Source organism: Oncorhynchus masou, chromosome 29, assembly GCF_036934945.1.
Source record: "Oncorhynchus masou masou isolate Uvic2021 chromosome 29, UVic_Omas_1.1, whole genome shotgun sequence".
NCBI classification, from domain to species: domain Eukaryota; kingdom Metazoa; phylum Chordata; class Actinopteri; order Salmoniformes; family Salmonidae; genus Oncorhynchus; species Oncorhynchus masou.
The window spans coordinates 52,614,320-52,635,681 of NC_088240.1; positions in this window are offsets into that span (position 1 = coordinate 52,614,320).

Consider the following 21,362-nt stretch of genomic DNA (forward strand, 5'->3'; position numbering starts at 1 on the left):
GGGTTAAAGAATGCTCCAGCCGTTTTTCAATCCTTTGTAGATGAGATTCTCAGAGACCTGTGCGGGCAGGGAGTGGTTGTTTTTATTGATGACATTCTGATCTACTCGGCCACTTACCCCGCGCATGTGTCTCTGGTACGCAAGGTGCTTGGGAGACTGCTGGAGCATGACCTATATGTGAAGGCTGAGAAATGCGTGTTCTATAAACGAGCCGTCTCTTTTCTGGGTTATCGCATTTCCACCTTGGGGGTGGTGATGGAGGGCGACCACATTAGGGCCGTGCGTAATTGGCCGACTCCGACCACGGTAAAGGAGGTGCAGCGTTTTTTGGGTTTTGCCAACTACTACCGGATGTTTATCCGGGGTTTTGGCCAGATAGCGGCTCCCATTACCTCACTGCTGAAGTGGGGCCCGGTGCGGTTGCAGTGGTCAGCAGAGGCGGACGGAGCATTCAACAAGTTGAAGGCGTTGTTCACTGATGCACCCGTGTTGGCACATCCGGACCCTTCCCGGTCGGGTGGTGCTCGGCGGTCGTCGTCACCGGCCTATTAGCTGCCACTGATTGTCTTTCCTCCCCCTCCTTGTATGTTTTTTGGTAACACCTGTGTGTATGATTAGTTTGTCTTTATTAGACAGCCGGCCCGCCTGGTTGTTGTGCGGGATTATTCTTTGTAACCTTCGGCTCTGTATCAGAGGAACGTGTTAATTCCTAGTTGTGCATTTTTTCAATCGTCATTGTGTCATTCCCTGTGTTTTGGGGCCGTGATTATTGTTAGCAGCCTGTGGTGCGTTTAGTGCATTTAAGAGCACAGCATTGTACTCTCTGTCTCCTGCCTTTGACTCCACACCCACGACACCCGGATTGTTACAGATGTAATGTCTTAAAAACAAGTCAAAATGAGGCTCAGTCGTGTGTGTGGCTTCCACGTGCCTACAATGCCTGGGCATGCTCCTGATGAGGTGGCGGATGGTCTCCTGAGGGATCTCCTCCCAGACCTGGACAAAAGACATGATGTCCCAGTTGGATTCAGGTCTGGGGAACGGGCGGGCCAGTCCATAGCATCAATGCCTTCCTCTTGCAGGAACTGCTGACACACTCCAGCCACATGAGGTCTATCCCTTGTCTTGCATTAGGAGGAACCCAGGGCCAGCCACACCAGCATATGGTCTCACAAGCGGTCTGAGGATCTCATCTCGGTACCTAATGGCAGTCAGGCTACCTCTGGCAAGCACATGGAGGGCTGTGCGGCCCCCCATAGAAATGCCACCCCACACCATGACTGACCCACCGCCAAACCGGTCATGCTGGAGGATGTTGCAGGCAGCAGAACGTTCTCCACGGCGTCACTGAGCTCGAGCTGTTTTGCAAGGAGGAATGGGAAAAAAATTCAGTCTCTCGATGTGCAAAACTGATAGAGACATACCCCAAGCGACTTACAGCTGTAATCGCAGCAAAAGGTGGCGCTACAAGGTATTAACTTAAGGGGGCTGAATAATTTTGCACGCCCAATTTTTCAGTTTTTGATTTGTTAAAAAAGTTTGAAATATCCAATAAATGTCGTTCCACTTCATGATTGTGTCCCACTTGTTGTTGATTCTTCACAAAAAAAATACAGTTTTATATCTTTATGTTTGAAGCCTGAAATGTGGCAAAAGGTCGCAAGGTTCAAGGGGGCCGAATACTTTCGCAAGGCACTGTATATATACACACACATAAATATATATACACTAACGTTCAAAAGTTTGGGGTCACTTAGAAATGTCCTTGTTTTTGAAAGAAAAGCACATTTGTTGTCCATTAAAATTACATCAAATTGATCAGAAATACAGTGTAGACATGGTTGTAGCTGGAAACAGCTGATTTTTAATGGAATATCTACAGTACATAGGCGTACAGAGGCCCATTATCAACAACCATCACTCCTGTGTTCAAATGGCACGCTGTGTTAGCTAATCCAAGTTTATCATTTTAAAAGGCTAATTGATCATTAGAAAACCCTTTTGCAATTATGTTAGAACAGCTTAGAACTGTTGTCCTGATTTAAAGAATCAATAAAACGGGCCTTTAGACTAGTTGAGTATCGGGAGCATCAGCATTTGTGGGTTCGATTACAGGCTCAAAATGGCCAGAAACAAAGAAGTTTCTTCTGAAACTCGTCAGTCTATTCTTGTTCTGAGAACTGAACGCTATTTCATGCAAGAAATTTCTAAGAAACTGAAGATCTCGTACAACGCTGTGTTCTAGAAAGAGGAGTGGGAGGCCCCGGTGCACAACTGAGCAAGAGGACAAGTACATTAATGAGTCAAACAGACACCTTACAAGTCCTCAACTGGCAGCGTCATTAACTACTTCATCAACTTCTATCTTATGTAACGTCTCTGTTGAAACGTCTGGCAAAACACAAGTCTCAACGTCAACAGTGAAGAGGCGACTCCGGGATGCTGGCCTTCTAGGCAGAGTTCCTCTGTCCAGTGCCTGTGTTCTTTTTCCCATCTTAATCTTTTATTTTTATTGGCCAGTCTGAGATATGGCTATTTCTTTGCGAATCTGCCTAGAAGGCCAGCATCCCGAAGTCACTTCTTCACTGTTGACATTGAGACTGGTGTTTTGCAAGATGTTTCAACAGAGACGTTAGATAAGATGGAAGTTTATGAAGTAGGGCCTTGTAAACAAAATGGGAGTAATGTAGAGATCAACGGGTCTTTAGCGAAGTCCAGCCAAACTTTTAACACAGGATGCAGTATCAAAGCTATCACCGTTAACAAAACGAAGGCACTATGGTAGATGGCATCCAAAGGTTTAAGAGTAGTAGAAGCTGCACTTTTAATAACTAATATCACCATAATCAACAACAGATTAAAAGGTTGATTGAATAATCTGCTTCTTACTGTTTACTTAAAACCTCTTGAAACTCCCCATCCCGGATCCGGGATCGTGACTAAAGCCTCAGGCTCATTAGCATAACGCAACGTTAACGATTTCTGAAAATCGCAAATAAAATGAAAATAATGCGCCTGCTCTCAAGCTTAGCCTTTTCTTAACAACACTGTCATCTCAGATTTTCAAAATATGCTTTTGAACCATAGCAATTGACTAATTTGTGTAAGAGTATGCTAAGCTAGCTTAGCATTTTGAGTAGCATTTAGCACGCAACATTTTCACAAAAACCAGATAACCAAATAAATAAAATAATTTACCTTTGAAGAGCTTCGGATGTTTTCAATGAGGAGACTCTCAGTTACATACCAAATGCGCAGTTTTTCCTGAAAGCGTCTGTGTGTAGGAGAAATCGCTCCGATTTGTACATCACATTTGGCTACCGAAACGAACCGAAAATTCAGTCACCTACAACGTCAAACTTTTTCCGAATTAACTCCATAATATCGACCGAAACATGGCAAATGTTGTTTGGAATCAATCCTCAATGTGTTTTTTTCACATATCTCTTCATTGATATATCGTTCGTGGAAGCCTGCATTCTTCTCTGAATTCTGTGGAAAAATACTTGCAGCTGACTTTTGCGCACCAATTTCGGCGCAGGACACCGGGCGGACACCTGGTAAATGTGGTCTCTTATGGTCAATCTTCCAATGATATGCCTACAAATACGTCACAATGCTGCAGACACCTTGGGGAAACGACAGAAAGGGCAGACTTACTCCTCTCGCATTCATAGCCATATAAGGAGACAATGGAAAACAGAGCCTCAAAAATCCTGCTCATTTCCTGGATGCCGTCTCATCTTGGTTTTGCCTGAAGCTCACGTTCTAGGGCACGCACAGAAAATATCTTTGCAGTTCTGGAAACGTCAGAGTGTTTTCTTTCCAAAGCTACCAATTATATGCATAGTCGAGCATCTTTTTGTGACAAAATATCTTGTTTAAAACGGGAACGTTTTTCATCCAAAAATGAAATTGCGCCCCTAGAGTTTCAACAGGTTAAAGGCACCATCTATTTCATCCATATCAGTCCAGATGCCTAAGTAATTATATGCAGGAACAAGTTTGTAATGAGTGAACACATAATTAATCTGAAACATTCTTACGAGAGTTTAAGTTTTGCCCATATTAAGCACAAGTTTTAAATCAGCAAAATATTCCTGCATAGCTATAAAATCTAACTGTAGTTTTGACACAGCCAGATCAACAGTCTTGATTTTTTTGTTTAACCTTTATATAACTAGGCAAGTCAGTCAGAACAAATTCTTATTTACAATGACGGCCTACCCCAGCCAAACCCTAAGCCGGACGACTCTGGGCCAATTGTTCGCCACCCTATGGGACTCCCAATCACGTCCGGTTGTGATACAGCCTGGAATCGAACCTGAGATGCAGTGCCTTAGACCGCTGCACCACTTGGGAGCCCAGTCGGGGCATTAGCATACATAATAGTATCATCTGCATATAGATTGAGTTTTACATTTTTAACAGACTGACCAATGGTGTTTATACAAATAGTGAAAAGAACAGGTCCCAAAATCAACCCCTGTGGTACACCTTTATGTACTTCAAGAAATTTTGACTTAACCCCATCAATCACGATGGCCTGAGTTCTGTTACGAAGATAATCATGAAACCAAAACCATGAAAACCTTAAATGTAAACAGGCATCAGAGCTCAGCCCTATTGAGGACAATTTATAAAAATTTGCACGATCAACAGTATCAAAAGCTTTTGACAGGTCCACGAACAAAGCAGCACAGTTAATTTTGTGTCTACAGCATTGGACAAGATCATTAATAACTAAAATGGTTGCTGTAATAGTGCTATGCCTCGGCCTAAACCCTGATTGGTTAACATTCAAACTACATATCTCAGATAAAAAATTGAACAAAAAAATTACATTTACCAAGGATTCAAAAATCTTAGCTAGACGAGGAAGCCTTGAAATTGGGCGATAATTGTTAAGATCACTACTAAATCAAATTGTATTTGTCACATGTGCCAAATACAGGTGTAGATCTTACAGTGAAATGCTTAATTACAAGTCCTTAACCAACATTGCAGTTTTAAGAAATATACCACCCCCCCCCAAAAAATAGGAAAGAAAATGAGCAAATAATTAAAGAGCAGCAGTAAAATAACAGTAGCGAGGCTATATACAGGGGGTACCGGTACAGAGTCAATGTGCGGGGGCACCAGTCGAGGTAATTGAGGTAATATGTACATGTAGGTAGAGTTATTAAAGTGGCTATGCATAGATAATAACAGAGAGTAGCAGCAGCGTAAAGGGGAGAGGGTGGTCAATGCTAATAGTCTGGGTAGCCATTTGATTAGTTTTTCAGGAGTCTTATGGCTTGGGAGTAGAAGCTGTTTAGAAGCCTCTTGGATCTATACTTGGTGCTTTGGTACCACTTGCCGTGAGGTAGCAGAGAGGACAGCCTATGACAAGGGTGGCTGGTGTCTTTGAAAATTTTTAGGGCCTTCCTCTGACACCGCTTGGTATAGAGTTCCTGGATGGCAGGAAGCTTGGCCCCAGTGATGTCCTGCGCTGTTCGCACTACCCTCTATAGTGCCTTGTGGTCGGAGGCCAAGCAGTTGCCATACCAGGCAGTGGTGCAACCAGTCAGGATGCTCTCGACGGTGCAGCTGTAGAACTTTTTGAGGATCTGAGGACCCATGCCAAATCTTTTCAGTCTTCTGAGGGGGAATAGGTTTTGTCGTGCCCACTTCATAACTGTCTTAGTATGCTTGGACCATGTTAGTTTGTTGGTGATATATGGACACCATGGAACTTGAAACTCTCATCCTGCTCCATTACAGCCCTGTCAATGAAAATGAGGGCGTGCTCGGTCCTCCTTTTTCCTGTAGTTCACAATCATCTCATTTGTCTTGATCACGTTGAGGGAGAGGTTTAAGTCCTGGCACCACATGGCCAGGTCTCCGATGGATGGTGTAGGAGTCGTGCCTGGCCGTGCAGTGATGAGTGAACAGGGAGTACAGGAGGGGACTGAGGGACGTGTTGTTACCTACCCTTACCACCTGGGGGCTGCCCATCAGTAAGTCCAGGATTCAGTTGCAGAGGGAGGTGTTTAGTCCCAGGGTCCTTAGCTTAGAGATGAGCTTTGAGGGCACTATGGTGTTGAAAGCTGAGCTTAGTCAATGAATAGCATTCTCACATATGTGTTCCTTTTGTCCAGGTGTGAAAGGGCAGTGTGGAGTGCAATAGAGATTGCATCATGTTTGGATCTGTTGGGGTGGTATACAAATTGGAGTGGGTCTAGGGTTTCTGGGATGATGGTGTTGATGTGAGCCATGACCAGCGTTTCAAAGTACTTCTTGGCTACAGACGTGAGTGCTACAGGTTGTTAGTAATTTAGGCAGGTTACCTTTGTATTCTTGGGCTTAGGGACTATGGTGGTCTACTTGAAACATGTTGGTATTACAGACTCAGACAGGGAGAGGTTGAAAATGTCAGAAAAGACACTTGCCAGTTGCTCAGTGCATGCACGGAGTACACGTCCTGGTAATCCGCCTGGCCCTGCTGCCTTGTGAATGTTGACCTGTTCACATCGCCTGCAGAGAGAGTGATCACACAGTCGTTCCGGAACAGCTGATCCTCTCATGCATGTTTCAGTGTTACTTGCCTCGAAGCGAGCATAGAAGTAATTTAGCTCGTCTGGTAGGCTTGTGTCACTGGGCAGCTCTCAGCTGTGCTTCCCTTTGTAGTCCGTAATAGTTTGCAAGCCCTGCCACATCCGACGAGTGTCAGAGCTGGTGTGGTACGATTTGATCTTAGTCCTGCTTTGCCTGTTTGATGGTTCGTCCGATACTATCACCACACTTATGGTGTGGCAGCACAACAATTGATTTCCATATTTCCTGATAACAATGTTAAATTAAAAATGTGGGTTTTTGAGCCAACAATGATGGGCGCTGCACACTTAAGCAGACCAGGGTCCACTTGGTCAGCCCCTGTGGATTTCTTGTTGTCTATGGCTAGCAAATCTTCTAGGACTTATTTTTCTGTAAATAGCATATAAGAAACGTTTTGACTGTCATTTCTCTGATCATTCAGCAAGTTTCCCCTATCAGCATCCAGCCCATTACCATAGTGAATAGGCTTAAAAGTTATTTCACAGAGATCACCTGCTGAAATAAATTGGTGATTAAATGCATCAATGGTGGCAAAAAAAATTAATGAGGCCAGTGTCTGAATTAATTTGTTGTGGCAGAGAGGAGGAAGTAGAACCCATTCGGGATTTGACAGTTTTCCAGAAATTAGCTGGGCACCCATTACAGTCCGAAAGAGCATTACATAATAATCAGATTTAGCTTTTCTGATTTGTCTTACAGCTTTACTGATTCCTAAGTTGCTTAGAAGCTAGCCAGTCCAGGCCTAACCCTATGTTCCTTGCCTTGACCCAAGCATCATCTCTTTTATGAATGACTTCTGATAATTCCGGAGTGTACCAGGAATTCAATCTACTTATTTTTTTGAAGGGAGCATGATTATCCACAATAGATTTGAAGACCTCTGCAAAAAGGCTCAAAGCTAAATCAGGTTCAGTTATAGCTGAAATACAATCAAGGTCACTAAAATAAAGATAATGTAAAAAAAGGCTGTTCACTTAAGTTCCTCTTCGTGATAACGCAAAGCTTTGATTTCTGTATTCTCACATTTCTAACACAAACAACTGGGCAATGGTCACAAATGTCTTTGGTAAAGACACCATTAGAAACGTATTACTCTGCTGTATTCATTAAAATATGAACAGAGTTGACTTTGAAGGATCTTTATGGTTGGGCCTTTTGGACTTAGTAACCAGCTGGGTTAGGTTAACCCTTGTGTAGTCTTTCTGTATACTCCCCTTGTCCTAAGGGTAAAAAAATGACCCACCTTCACTAAACCCCTCAAATAAAGTAGCTTAATTTTAAACACGAAGAAACAACCTGTCATTCATCAAATGTTGTGAATATCTGGGTTTTCCCTTCTTCACAATGCAGAAAGACTGCATTTAATCAGTGGACCACTCATTTTTATTAGAACACACCTGCCATAATTGTTTTCTTTACTAAAGTAGAGGTTTATTATTATTGCTAAAGGTACTGCATAAGTGTGAACATACATTTTTTAGCAAGAGATGGCACTTGTATAGCCTAAGAAAGTAGCAGAAATGTGCAGAAAGTAGTTTTGAATGCATTTTATTGAAGGCAACAGTCTTGAACTTTTTTGGAAACATAGTGATATGTTCTTATATACTGTATGAGGAATTTAACTACAAAATACTAGTCTTCTCCCCCAAAAGATAACTATTGCCACACCCACAAGGTGTTTAAACAACAACAATAAATACGAATAAAATAAGATAATAGATACAAAACAAAACGTGAAGAGCATAAATCAATCAACTCTAATTAGCACATGTAGGACAGTATGCAAGTGTGGGAACTGGAATTTCACGCTCTGCAATTTCACCTGATGTCAAATCGATCCCGCTAACGGAATTTGATCCATAAGATTGTAAAGCAGTTAAAAGTCACCTTGTCCGAGCGAGGTTTACATGGTTATCAAAACGTCACGCCAGGTTAAGCCTACACAAAACACAGCCCTTATCTTAAGTATTTCTAAAATACCATATGAGAAAAATGAATGGTGAAAAAAATCTGTCATAATGGAAGAGAGGAGCAGACAGGAGGCAGTCAGGTGGCAGGGTAGCCTAGTTGTTAGAGCGTTGGACGAGTAACCGGAAGGTTGCAAGTTCAAACCCCTGAGCTGACAATGTACAAATCTGTCATTCTGCCCCTGAACAGGCAGTTATCCCACTGTTCCTAGGCCGTCATTGAAAATAAGAATTTTTCTTAACTGACTTGCCTAGTTAAATAAAGGTAAAAAAAAAAAAAAATTAGAACTACTGAATGTATTAAAGCACTATATAAACTAAATAAATAAAAGTGTGATGAAACCCAAAGTGCAAAATAATAAAAGTACAGAAGGAGAGATTCCTCTCAGGAAAACAAGCGACATTTAAAATTACCAACAAAGACAAATGACAGAGGGAGTGCACAGTCATGGCCAAAAGTTGAGAATGACACAAATATTAATTTTCACAAAGTCTGCTGCCTCAGTTTGTAAGATGGCAATTTGCATCCAGAATGTTATGAAGAGTGATCAGATGAATTGCAAATAATTGAAAAGTCCCTCTTTGCCATGCAAATTAACTGAATCCCCAAAATTTCCACTGGATATCAGCCCTGCCACAAAAGGACCAGCTGACATCATGTCAGTGATTGTCTCGTTAACACAGGTGTGAATGTTGACGGGGACAAGGCTGAAGATCACTCTCATGCAGATTGAGTTTGAATAACTCACTGGAAGCTTCAAAAGGAGGGTGGTGCTTGGAATCATTGTTCTTCCTCTGTCAACCATGCTTACCTGCAAGGAAACACATGCCGTCATCATTGCTTTGCACAAAAAGGGCTTCACAGGCAAGGATATTGCTGCCAGTAAGATTGCACCTAAATTAGCCATTCATCAGATCATCAAGAACTTCATGGAGACTGGTTCAATTGTTGTGAAGAAGGCTTCAGTGCGCCCAAGAAAGTCCAGCAAGCGCCAGGACCATCTCCTAAAGTTGATTCAGCTGCGGGATCAGTGCACCACCCGTACTGAGCTTGCTCAGGAATGGCAGCAGGCAGGTGTGAATGCATCTACACGCACAGTGAGGCAAAGACTTTGAGGATGGCCTGGTGTCAAGAAGGGCAGCAAAAGAAGCCACTTCTTTCCAGGAAAAACATCAGGAACAGACTGATATTCTGCAAAAAGGTACAGGGATTGGACTGCTGAGGACTGGGGTAAAGTCATTTTCTCTGATGAATCCCCTTTCCGATTGTCTGGGGCATCCTGAAAAAAGCTTGTCCGGAGAAGACAAGGTGAGCGTCAGTCCTGTCTCGAAGAAAAAGAAACGCACACCTATTAAGACGAGGTGCTGGCTAGCGGAGTAGAAACTTGAAAATAAAAGAGAGAGTGTGCGGCTCTCTTTTATTTTCGAGCGTCAGTCCTGTGTCATGCCAACAGTAAAGCATCCTGAGACCACTGCTTCTCAGCCAAACACAGCCACAGCAACTAATATATAAATATAAATATATATATATATATATATATATATATATATATATATATATATATATATATATATATATAAAAGCAGGACGAAACCCAAAGTGCAAAATAATAAAGTTCTCAGTAAATAGCAGGAGAGATTCCTCTCAGGAAAACAAGCAACATTTACAATGTTCAACAAAGACAAATGACAGAGGGAGTATACATACAGTGATAAAGTGGAGATTGGAGCCAGGTGTGTGTAATGATGACGAGACAAGTCCGGGGTTGATGAGAGAAGGGCGTTTTCCAGCTGCAGGTTCGGCAGCAGCTAGAAAGCCGGCGACGCCGAACGCCTGAGCTGGACAGGGGGCGGAGCCAAAGCGAAGGCTAGTGTGATAGAAACCATTTACCTGTTTGACCGCTAGGTTTTATGGGTATTATAACACCTCCACTGTGGGGTTCTATTTGGTCTATCCCTATTAGTAATACAGGAAGGAGTAGAAAGTGGAAATACTTTTCCAAAGTTAGCACTATAGTGCCCGAGGCTGCAGCCAATGTCAATGAGGAACTCTCAGAGTAACCAGTGATGGAATTTTATAAACTGACTTGCATGGGATTTTGTTGCTATCGTGCAACAACCCAAGCCCTCTACGTGATTTGAACACTGAGGGGGACTGAAGCCTCAGACACCCTCAAGGCTTGATGCGAGAGGAAGCCTGGGGGTTATGGTCTTGTGGTAGGAACCCTCTGAGCTGGACCCTCAGGAGACAAGATAGAGGATTAAGGAGCAGGAATCTCTGGAAGCAGGTGTGCGAGACTGTGTATCCACCGCTGCCTTGCACTGGGCTTATGGTGTGTGACATGCCTTCCTTTTTTGGGATGCAGGATCAATAAACTGTGGCATTCGCCTGTTCCTCATAAAACGTCCATTAGGTTCCTTTATTCTTCAAGGGAGGTGGGGGGGGGGGGGCTTGCTCTGGATGTGCCACGCAGATGCAGTGCATTCGCAAAGAAATCAGAACTCTTGACTTTTTCCAAATTTTGTTACATTTACAGCCATATTCTAAAATGTATTAGTTTTTCCCCTTATCAATCAGCACAAAAATTCCCCATAATATCAAAGCAAAAACAATTATTTTTTTTGCATGTCTGTATAAGAAAATAAACTGTAAAATCACATTTACAAAACTATTCAGACCCTTTACTCAGTACTTTGTTGAGGCACCTTTGGCAGTGATTACAGCCTCAAGTCTTCTTGGGTATGACGCTACAAGCTCTCCAGAGATGAGATGAGAGATGTTTGATCGGGTTCAAGTCCGGGCCACTCAAGGAAATGAAGAGACGTTGCGTTGTGTTGGCTGTGTGCTAAGGGCCGTTGTGCTATTAGAAGGGTAACCTTTGCCCCAGTCTGAGGTCCTGAGCGCTCTGGAGCAGGTTTTCATCAAGGACCTTCTCTTTATCCTGACTAGTCTCCCAAACCCTGCCACTGAAAAACATCCCCACAGCATGATCCTGCCGCCACCATGCTTCACCGTAGACGCGATGCTTGGCATTCAGGCCAAAGAGATCAAATCTTGGTTTCATCAGACCAAAGAATCTTGTTCCTCATGGTCTGAGAGTCCTTTATGTCCCTTTTGGCAAACTCCAACAGGCTGTCATGTGCCTTTTACTGAGGAGTGGCTTCTGTCTGGCCACTATACCATAAAGGACTGATTTGTGGAGTGCTGCAGAGGTGGTTGTCCTTCTAGAATATTCTCCCTTCTCCACCCAGGAACTCTAGATCTCTGTCAGAGTGACCATTGGGGTTTGGTCACCACCCTGACCATGGCCCTTCTCTCCCGATTGCTCAGTTTGGCCTGGCGGGCCAGCTCTAGGAAGAGCCTTGGTGGTTCCAAACTTCTTCCATTTAAGAATGATTAAGGCCACTGTGATCTTGTGGACTTTCAATGCTGCAGACATTTTTTGGTACCCTTCCCCAGATCTGTGCCTCTACACAATCCTGTCTTGGAGCTGTACGGACAATTCCTTCAACCTCATGGCTTGTTTTTTTGCTCTGAATGCACTGTCAACTGTGGGACCTTATATAGACAGGTGTGCCTTTCCGAATAATGTTCAATCAACTGAATTTATCACAGGTGGACTCCAAGGGTCTAAATATTTAAGTAAATAAGGTATTTCTGTTTTAAAATTTTTATAAATATGCAAGCATTTCTAAAAACCTGTTTTCGCTTTGTCATTATGGGGTATTTTGTGTACTGTAGATTGATGAGGAAAACATTTAATTTAATCAATTTTAGAATAAGGCTACAACATAAGAAAATGTGGAAAAAGTCAAGGGGTCTGACCGTTCTCACATTGGAAATTTGGCAGGTCAATATTATCCAGGAACTGTGCAAAGTAGGTGCAGCTCCTACATGTGATGAAACGTTCACCGTAGTCTCTGAAGGTGGTAGAAGTCAATCTGGAAAAAGTCAGTTTTCCCGTATGGCAGAAAGTGGTGGAAACAATTTTGGAAAAAGTCAATTAAAATCCAAAATAAACTGGGTTGACTAGAAATCAGCTGAAAGTAAATCAATCCACACATTGTGATAGTTAGATTGAATCACACAGTTTGTAGGATCACCACAGTTATAGGCAGCAAGCCAGATCCCAACCACAGACTAGAAGGCAGCCAGCACTAGGACCCACAATAAACACAACTAAGGCACAGAACTCGCCAGCATAACAACAGCAAGGAGAGAGCGGTGACTTATTCAATGCAACGGAGGCCATATTACCAGTATGATAGCCAGGAGTATAGCACATTGGAGGGGAAGTAGTTTCCAGTATAGGCTGGTGGAGGCCGGGAGGGAGGCAAGCTTTTCATCGGGCCGTGGGAAAGTCAAAAATAGTAAATCCAAGTAGGCTAAACCAAGCGGAGTTCAAGTTTGGCAGTAGTCCAAAACAGGCAGGAAGCTCGAGCTAGGAACCTCCATCAATCTCAACCTCCATCAATCTTCTCTCTCTCACCCTACTACTCTCCCCCTCCTTCTTTCTCTCTTACCCCACTCTCATTTTCTCCCATTCTCTTTGCCCTCTCCTTCTTTCTCACTCACCCCACTGTTTTTCTCCCACTCTCTTTGACCCTCCCCTGCCTCTCTCTATCCCTGTTTCCTGAACTTTGTCTTTATAATGTTCATTCTTGCCCTTTCTAATTTTCACAAGTACACTGACCTCTGTGTGATATTCATTGACCAGTCATCAGCTGTTGCCGCGTCCGTCACTGGGGAGGACATGACAAATGGTTGCACTTTTAACTGAAATCCTGTTCCCTGTGTGACCTGCATGTTCTGTTCATGACCTGTGTCATGTCTCGCAGCTGCTGCAGCTTTGCCTGCAGGTGTTTCCGAAGTCACAGGTGCAGCCGTCTGACCAAGCTACAGTATGTGGCCACATTCTGTCATGTTTCAGTTGGGTGAGGTTTTAACTGATTCATGGTCTGAAAAGCACTTGGAGGGACTTTCAAACTGCCTCAAAAATAGACTTGGTCAGCACGAATATTCCATCATCCATATTTCTATGAAGCGATATGTGCATATGAAACGATACATGCATGTATATGATGCTATGTTCCATGAAACACCTGATGATGAAATGGACACCCTGGCTGGAATGAGTGGGGAGGGGTGGAGGGACGGTGTAAATGTCATCAGGTGGGATACATTTTCAGGCCAGAGGCCGAGTTGCCAAAGAGAGAGAAACTATCCTTCTCTGATCACTTGTATGTCCTCGGTGCATCGGACCGTCAGCCACTAGCCAACACTTCCAGCCCCTTGTGTCCCCTGGGTAGATTTGTCCCATGTAGATACACCCAGAGGCCTCGTATGCTCTCTATTAACGCTAAGGCAGACACTCCCTTACATCACAGTCTATAGGTCTCAGGAGAGACTGACCTGGGATCAGGTAGAAGAGTGGCTGGAATAGGATCTGAGAGGGGGAAGGGAGCTGGGAAATTAAACTAGTATACCGCTGTGGACTATATTTCACCTCACACACTTGATAGTTGTGTTCAACCTACATTAGGTTAGCTGACTGGCTCCAGTTTCGAAGGTAGAACCATGGTTGGGGTTATTATAGGGGAATAGTACTACCACTGAAAGTCAGCCAAAGGTTGTGACACTGGATTACTGTACATGGATTCAGTTCATCTTCAAGGAGCAACCCAGCGTGCAAATTGTAGCATGGGACATTATTATGTAATATTCTGGTTGATAACCAAATTACAACCAGATAAAGATGGTTTTCATGACTAGATTGAGACGCCTGGGAAAGATGACATATTTTGTCCAAGTCACAATCAAAAATTAGCTGAAAGGACATCCTTTCTCAAATCAGTGTTTATGGTATACAACAGTATTCACTGTAGTGTTTTTGCGTACATGACTGTAGTATACTATAGTATTCACTGTAGAGTTTTTGCGGACTTTACCGTAGTCTTTACTGTAGTGTTTGCTTTAGTATACTGTAATGTTTGTGTACATGACTGTCAGGACCCGGTTACGAACCTGGGTCTCCGGAGTGAGAAACAGTCACTTAACCAACTGAGCCACGAATAGTCAGCAGAACCCAGAAGATGAGGCAGACACAGCAGTACTTAAGACGGTGTATTTAATTAAGTAAAAAGGAGAAGTCCTTAAATACAAAAATGGCAAATCCAAAAGGTGGTAGGAATAGCACAAAAAAGCCTCAAGAGACACTCAAAAACAAAAACAGAATTCCACAAGAGCATCCACCGGAATCGACAAGAAAACACAGAACACTAGGGCTGGGTGCTAACATACAAACACAGAGCACAGAACTGAGGGAAACTAAGGGTTTAAATACAATCAGGGAAAACGAGGTACAGGTGCAAATAATAATGGGGAACAAGGGAAAAAACATAAGGTCAAAAAGCACAATGGGGGCATCTAGTGACCAAAACCCGGAACAACCCTGGCCAAATCCTGACAGAATCCCGCCCCTAGGAACGGCTCCTGACGTTCCTACCAGCTCTCTCAGGGTGGAGGGCCCTGAACTGACGAATGAGGTCAGGATCCAGGATGTCTTTGGCAGGAACCCAGGAGCGCTCCTCGGGACCGTAGCCTTCCCAGTCCACCAGATACTGCCAGGACCGCTGCACCCGGCGGGAATCCAGTATCCGATGGACGGTATAAGCCGGCTGGCCTCCAATGACACGAGGCGGAGGGGAGGTCTGTCTGCCGGGACAAGGGGAGAAAAACAACAGGTTTTAACAATGAAATGTGAAATGTGGGATTAATCTTAAGGGATCTGGGTAAGTGTAGGCGATAAGAAACTGGGTTAACTCTCCTGGCAACCTTGAAGGGACCGATGTATTTTTGGGACAGCTTGTGAGACTCCACCCGTAGAGGTAAGTTTCTTGTGGAGAGCCAGACTCTCTGGCCGGGCGCAGGGTAGGCCCGGGACGGCGACGTCTGTTGGCTTGTTGTTGGTACCTCTGTGAGGAACGCATAAGATTAAGACGGGTCTTCCTCCACATAAGCCGACAGCGTCTGACGAACTTCAAGGCTGAAGGCACTCTGCCTTCTGCCTCCTGGTCCGGGAACAATGGAGGAGCATAGCCAAACTGACACTCGTGCGGGGACATACCAGTGGAGGAGGAGCGCAAGGTGTTGTGCGCGTATTCGGCCCAAACAATAAAGGATGACCATGTGGACGGGTTGTCACGAGTCATACATCGGAGGGTGGTTTCCAGCTCTTGATTCATCCTCTCTGTTTGGCCGTTGGATTCCGGATGGTACCCTGAAGATATGGGGGCTTCTGCCAGTCTGAGTTGGCAGAAGGCCTTCCAAAACCTTGAGGCGAACTGGGGACCTCTGTCAGAAACCATATCTTGAGGAATGCCGAAGACTCGGAACACATGATTAATTACCAACTCAGCCGTTTCCTTGGCAGAAGGTAACTTAGTCAGAGGGACGAACCTGGCCGCCTTTGAAAACCTGTCGATTATGACTAGGATAGTAGTATTGCCATGGGATGGAGGAAGTCCAGTAATAAAGTCCAATGAGATATGGGACCAGGGTCTGTGGGGAACAGGTAAAGGGTGAAGGAGTCCTTGAGGGCGGAGGTGAGAAGATTTGCCCTGGCAGCACACGGGACAGGCATTGACGAAAGTGGCAACGTCTTCTCTTATGGTAGGCCACCAGAACTTACGCTGGATGAACTCCAAGGTGCGACCTACGCCCGGATGACAGTTGAGGCGAGAGGAGTGCCCCCACAGAAGGACCTGAGTCCTCACTGCCTTGGGGACAAACAACCGATTGGCAGGACCTCCTTTCGGGTCCGGTTCGCTAGCTTGAGCACGTCTCACGGTATCCTCAACTTGCCACGAGATCGGAGCCACAATCTTAGCAGCAGGAAGGACAGGCATGTCCGTGTCATCTCGAATGGCAGGAGCGTAGACTCGGGACAGTGCATCCGGTTTGAGATTCTTCGACCCGGGCCGATAGGTGAGGATAAACTGGAATCGATTGAAGAAAAGAGACCATCTAGCTTGTCTAGAGTTCAACCGCTTCGCCTGCTGGATATACTCCAGATTTTTGTGGTCCGTAAGCACTTGAAACGGGTGAGAAGCCCTCGAGCCAGTGTCTCCATTCCTTCAATGCCATCTTAACCGCTAGGAGTTCACGATCCCCCACATCGTAGTTCCTCTCAGTCGGGGTAAGCCGGTGTGAGAAGAAAGCGCACGGATGAAGCTTCTTGTCTTCACCCCTCTGAGACAGGACAGCTCCAACACCAACCTCTGATGCATCTACCTCCACCACAAATGGTTCATCCGTAGTCGGTAGTATCAGGATGGGAGCAGAGAGAACGCGCTGCTTGAGTCCTTGGAAGTCCGTCTCAGCTTCTCTTCCCCACAAAAACCTTGCATTGCCACCCTTGGTTAAAGCTGAGAGAGGGGCTGCCACCAAGCTGAAGTTCTTGATGAACTTGCGGTAAAAGTTTGTGAAGCCCAGGAAACGCTGAACTTCCTTAACGGATTTGGGGGTGGGCCAATCCGCTACCGCCCCTACCTTCCTGGGGTCCATTTGGACTCGACCGGGTTCCACTACAAATCCCAGGAATTGTACTCGGGATGAATGGAATTCACATTTTTCCGGCTTAACGTACAGATGGCTGTCCAGGAGGCGTTTGAGTACTTGTCTGACATGCTTAGTGTGTTCTTGAAGGGAGCTCGAAAAGATGAGGATGTCATCCAAGTAAACGAACACAAATATGTTAAGCATATCCCTAAGCACATCGTTTATGAGCGCTTGGAACACCGCTGGGGCGTTGGTCAGGCCGAAGGGCATCACCAAGTATTCATAGTGACCAGTAGGCGTGTTGAAAGCGGTCTTCCACTCGTCACCAGGTCTGATCCGCACAAGATGGTATGCGTTCCGCAGGTCAAGCTTAGTGAAAACAACTGCTTCCTGGAGCAGCTCGAAGGCTGTGGCCATAAGGGGTAGCGGGTAACGGTTACGGACGGTTATGGCATTGAGTCCCCGGTAGTCGATGCAAGGACGTAATCCACCGTCTTTCTTGGCCACAAAGAAAAACCCCTGCTCCCGCCGGGGAGGTGGATGGACGCATGAGGCCTGCTTCCAGAGCGTCCTTGATGTAGGTATCCATAGCAGCTCGTTCGGGTGGAGATAGGGAAAAGATCCGACCCCTGGGGGCAAGTGCCCGGAAACAGGTCGATGGGGCAATCGTAAGGTCTATGGGGTGGTAGCATGGTGGCCCTCTGTTTGCTAAACACCAGTTTGAGGTCATGGTAACACTCGGGAACTCGGGTCAGGTCGATGGATTCTAAAGACTCGGGAGTAGAACTCGGGGAATTCTGGAAAATACAAGTAGCTTGGCACGTAGGACCCCACTGCTTGATAGTGCCCACAGACCAGTCGATGTGAGGGTTATGGCTGTGAAGCCAGGGGTATCCAAGGACGAGAGGGAACTCGGAACAGGAGATCAAATGAAAGTTCATCAATTCCTGGTGTTGTGAAACTGAAAGTCGCAAGGAGGTAGTGACATGAGTGACAAGTCCAGATCCCAAAGGGCTTCCATCCAATGTAGTGACCCTCATGGGTTCACTTAGAGGTTCAGAGGGAACGCCATTCTCCTTCGCCCAGACACCATCCATGAAGTTACCTGCGGCTCCAGAGTCTACCAAGGCTTGAAGGGGAAGCTTGTGGTTGTCCCAGGAGAGGGTGACTGGAATGAGCAGACGGGAGTTGGACGGATGGGAGGAGGTTATGTTTCCCGTTACAGTTCCCCCCGGTCTGTACGGGACAGAGCGTTTCCCTGGAGCCCGGGACACGTGGAACGGAAATGGCCCGTGTTGCCGCAATATAGACAGCGTCGCTCCCTCATCCGGCGGTCTCTCTCAGCCTGGGAGATGCGTCCAATCGGCATGGGTTCCGATGGAGCCAGCGAGGATAAAGGTGGGGACTCGGAGCTGGGACTGATAGGGGCTAGAGGTCTACGGTTGAGTTCTCTCTCTCTCAGACGCTGGTCAATGCGTGAGGCCAACTTGATCAGGGACTCGAGATTGTCCGGTGGTTCCCGAGTGGCCAGTTCATCTTGGATAGTGTCGGAAAGGCCTTTCAGAAAGCACACCGTGAGCGCCTCGTTGTTCCAGCCACTTGCTGCTGCCACCGTGCGGAACTGGATGGCATAGTCCGTCACGCTGCGCCAACCTTGGTGGAGAGTCAGGAGCTGTTTGGCTGAGTCAGAACCACTGCTTGGGCCTTGAAACACTCGTTTGAATTCCTCAGCAAAGGCAGAGTAGCTGGCACAGCAGGAACTATGGGCATCCCACACAGCAGTAGCCCAGGCCAGGGCTTTTTCCGACAGCAGGGTGATGATATAAGCGATCTTAGACCGGTCGGTGGGAAACGACGAGGGTTGTAGCTCAAAGGAGAGAGAACGTTGGGTGAGAAACCCTTTACAAGCACTTGGATCACCTGAGAACCGTTGGGGAGGTGGAAGACGAGGTTCAGCCAGGGGGTTAACTGCCATGGGTACGTGAATCTGAGGTACTGGGACGGGAACTGTTGCCGGGGTAAGACGATCAGATATTTGCTTAATGGAAGTCAGCATCTCCGACAGAAGATGAGAATGTCTAGCCATTAAGGCCTCTTGCTGAACCAGGGCGGCTTCGTGGCGTTGGACAGTCTCCTGGTGGTGGGACAGCATGGCAAAAAGGTCCTGGGAACTGGCTGCCTCTGGGTTCATTTTGGCTCTGTGTTTCTGTCAGGACCCGGTTACGAACCTGGGTCTCCGGAGTGAGAAACAGTCACTTAACCAACTGAGCCACGAATAGTCAGCAGAACCCAGAAGATGAGGCAGACACAGCAGTACTTAAGACGGTGTATTTAATTAAGTAAAAAGGAGAAGTCCTTCAATACAAAAATGGCAAATCCAAAAGGTGGTAGGAATAGCACAAAAAGCCTCAAGAGACACTCAAAAACAAAAACAGAATTCCACAAGAGCATCCACCGGAATCGACAAGAAAACACAGAACACTAGGGCTGGGTGCTAACATACAAACACAGAGCACAGAACTGAGGGAAACTAAGGGTTTAAATACAATCAGGGGAAACGAGGTACAGGTGCAAATAATAATGGGGAACAAGGGAAAAAACATAAGGTCAAAAAGCACAATGGGGGCATCTAGTGACCAAAACCCGGAACAACCCTGGCCAAATCCTGACACATGACTATTGTAAAATATAGTATTAACTGTAGTGTTTTTGCGAGCATGACTATAGTATACTATAGTATTCACTGTAGTGTTTTTGCAGACATGAGTGTAGTATACTATAATATTCGCTGTCATGTTTTTGCAGACATAACTGTAGTATACTGTAGTATTAATTGTAGTGTTTTTGCGAACTTTTACTGTCATTTGAACTGTAGTGTTTCGGTGGACATGACTATAGTATACAGTATTCACTGTAGCATTTTTGCAGAACATGACTGTCATATACTGTAGTATTCACTGTAGTGCTTTGCAGAACATTAATGTGGTATACTATAATATTCAGTGTTGTGTTTCTGTGGACATGACTTTACTACAATATAGTATTCACTGAAGAGTTTTTGTGGACTTTATTGTAGTACTCATTGTAGTATTTTGCTGCCATGACTGTAGTACAGTATTCACTTTAGTGTTTTTGTATACTTCACTGTAGATTTCACTATGGTGTTTCTGTGGACATAGCTGTAGTATACAGTAATCACGGATATGACTACATTATACTGCAGTATTTACTGAATTGTTTTTGCGGATTTTACTGCGAATATTACAGTAAAGTCCTCAAAAACACTACAGTGAATACTATAATAATGTTTACGTATCTTGCATTACTCATCACATATGTTTATACTGTATCCTATACTATCTACTGTATCTTAGTCAGACATTGCTCATCCATATATCTATATATTCTGAAATCCATTCCTTTACTTAGATTTGTGTGTATTAGTTATTTGTTGTGAAATTGTTAGATATTGCTGCACTGTCGGAACTAGAAGCACAAGCATTTCGCTACACCAGCAATTGTCACGTTCTGACCTTTATTTCCTTTGTTTTGTATTTATTTAGTATGGTCAGGGCGTGAGTTGGGTGGGCAGTCTATGTTTGTTTTTCTATGTTTTGGGATATTTCTATGTTTCGGCCTAGTATGGTTCTCAATCAGAGGCAGGTGTCATTAGTTGTCTCTGATTGAGAATCATACTTAGGTAGCTTGGGTTTCACTGTGCTTGTGGGTGATTGTTCCTGTCTCTGTGTTTTTCACCAGATAGGGCTGTTTTTGGTTTTCCACGTTTATTGTTTTGTAGTGTTCATGTTTATCTGTTTTTATTAAACATGAATCAATATAACCACGCTGCGTTTTGGTCCTCTACTTCACCACAGGAAAACCCTGACAGCAATAACATCTGCTAAACACGTGTATGAGACCAATGATTTGATTGATAGTGTAGTACGGTCATGTCCGCAAAAACACTACAGTGAATACTGCATACTACAGTCATGTCCACAAACACTACAGTGAATACTATGGTATACTACAGTATTCATTGAAGTGAATTCTACAGAAAAAAAAAATAATTCCCAATGTTAGCAAGAGTTGAAATCAAATGTAAAAAGGGGCAATACTGTAGGCGACTGAAGGGATGTCTCAGCGCTATGCATGTTTGTTTCTGTGGAGAATAGTCTTTATGCAGTGACCTGCTTACCAAAGTCGGCAGAGATGCTGCATTAGCAGCAAACACTTCT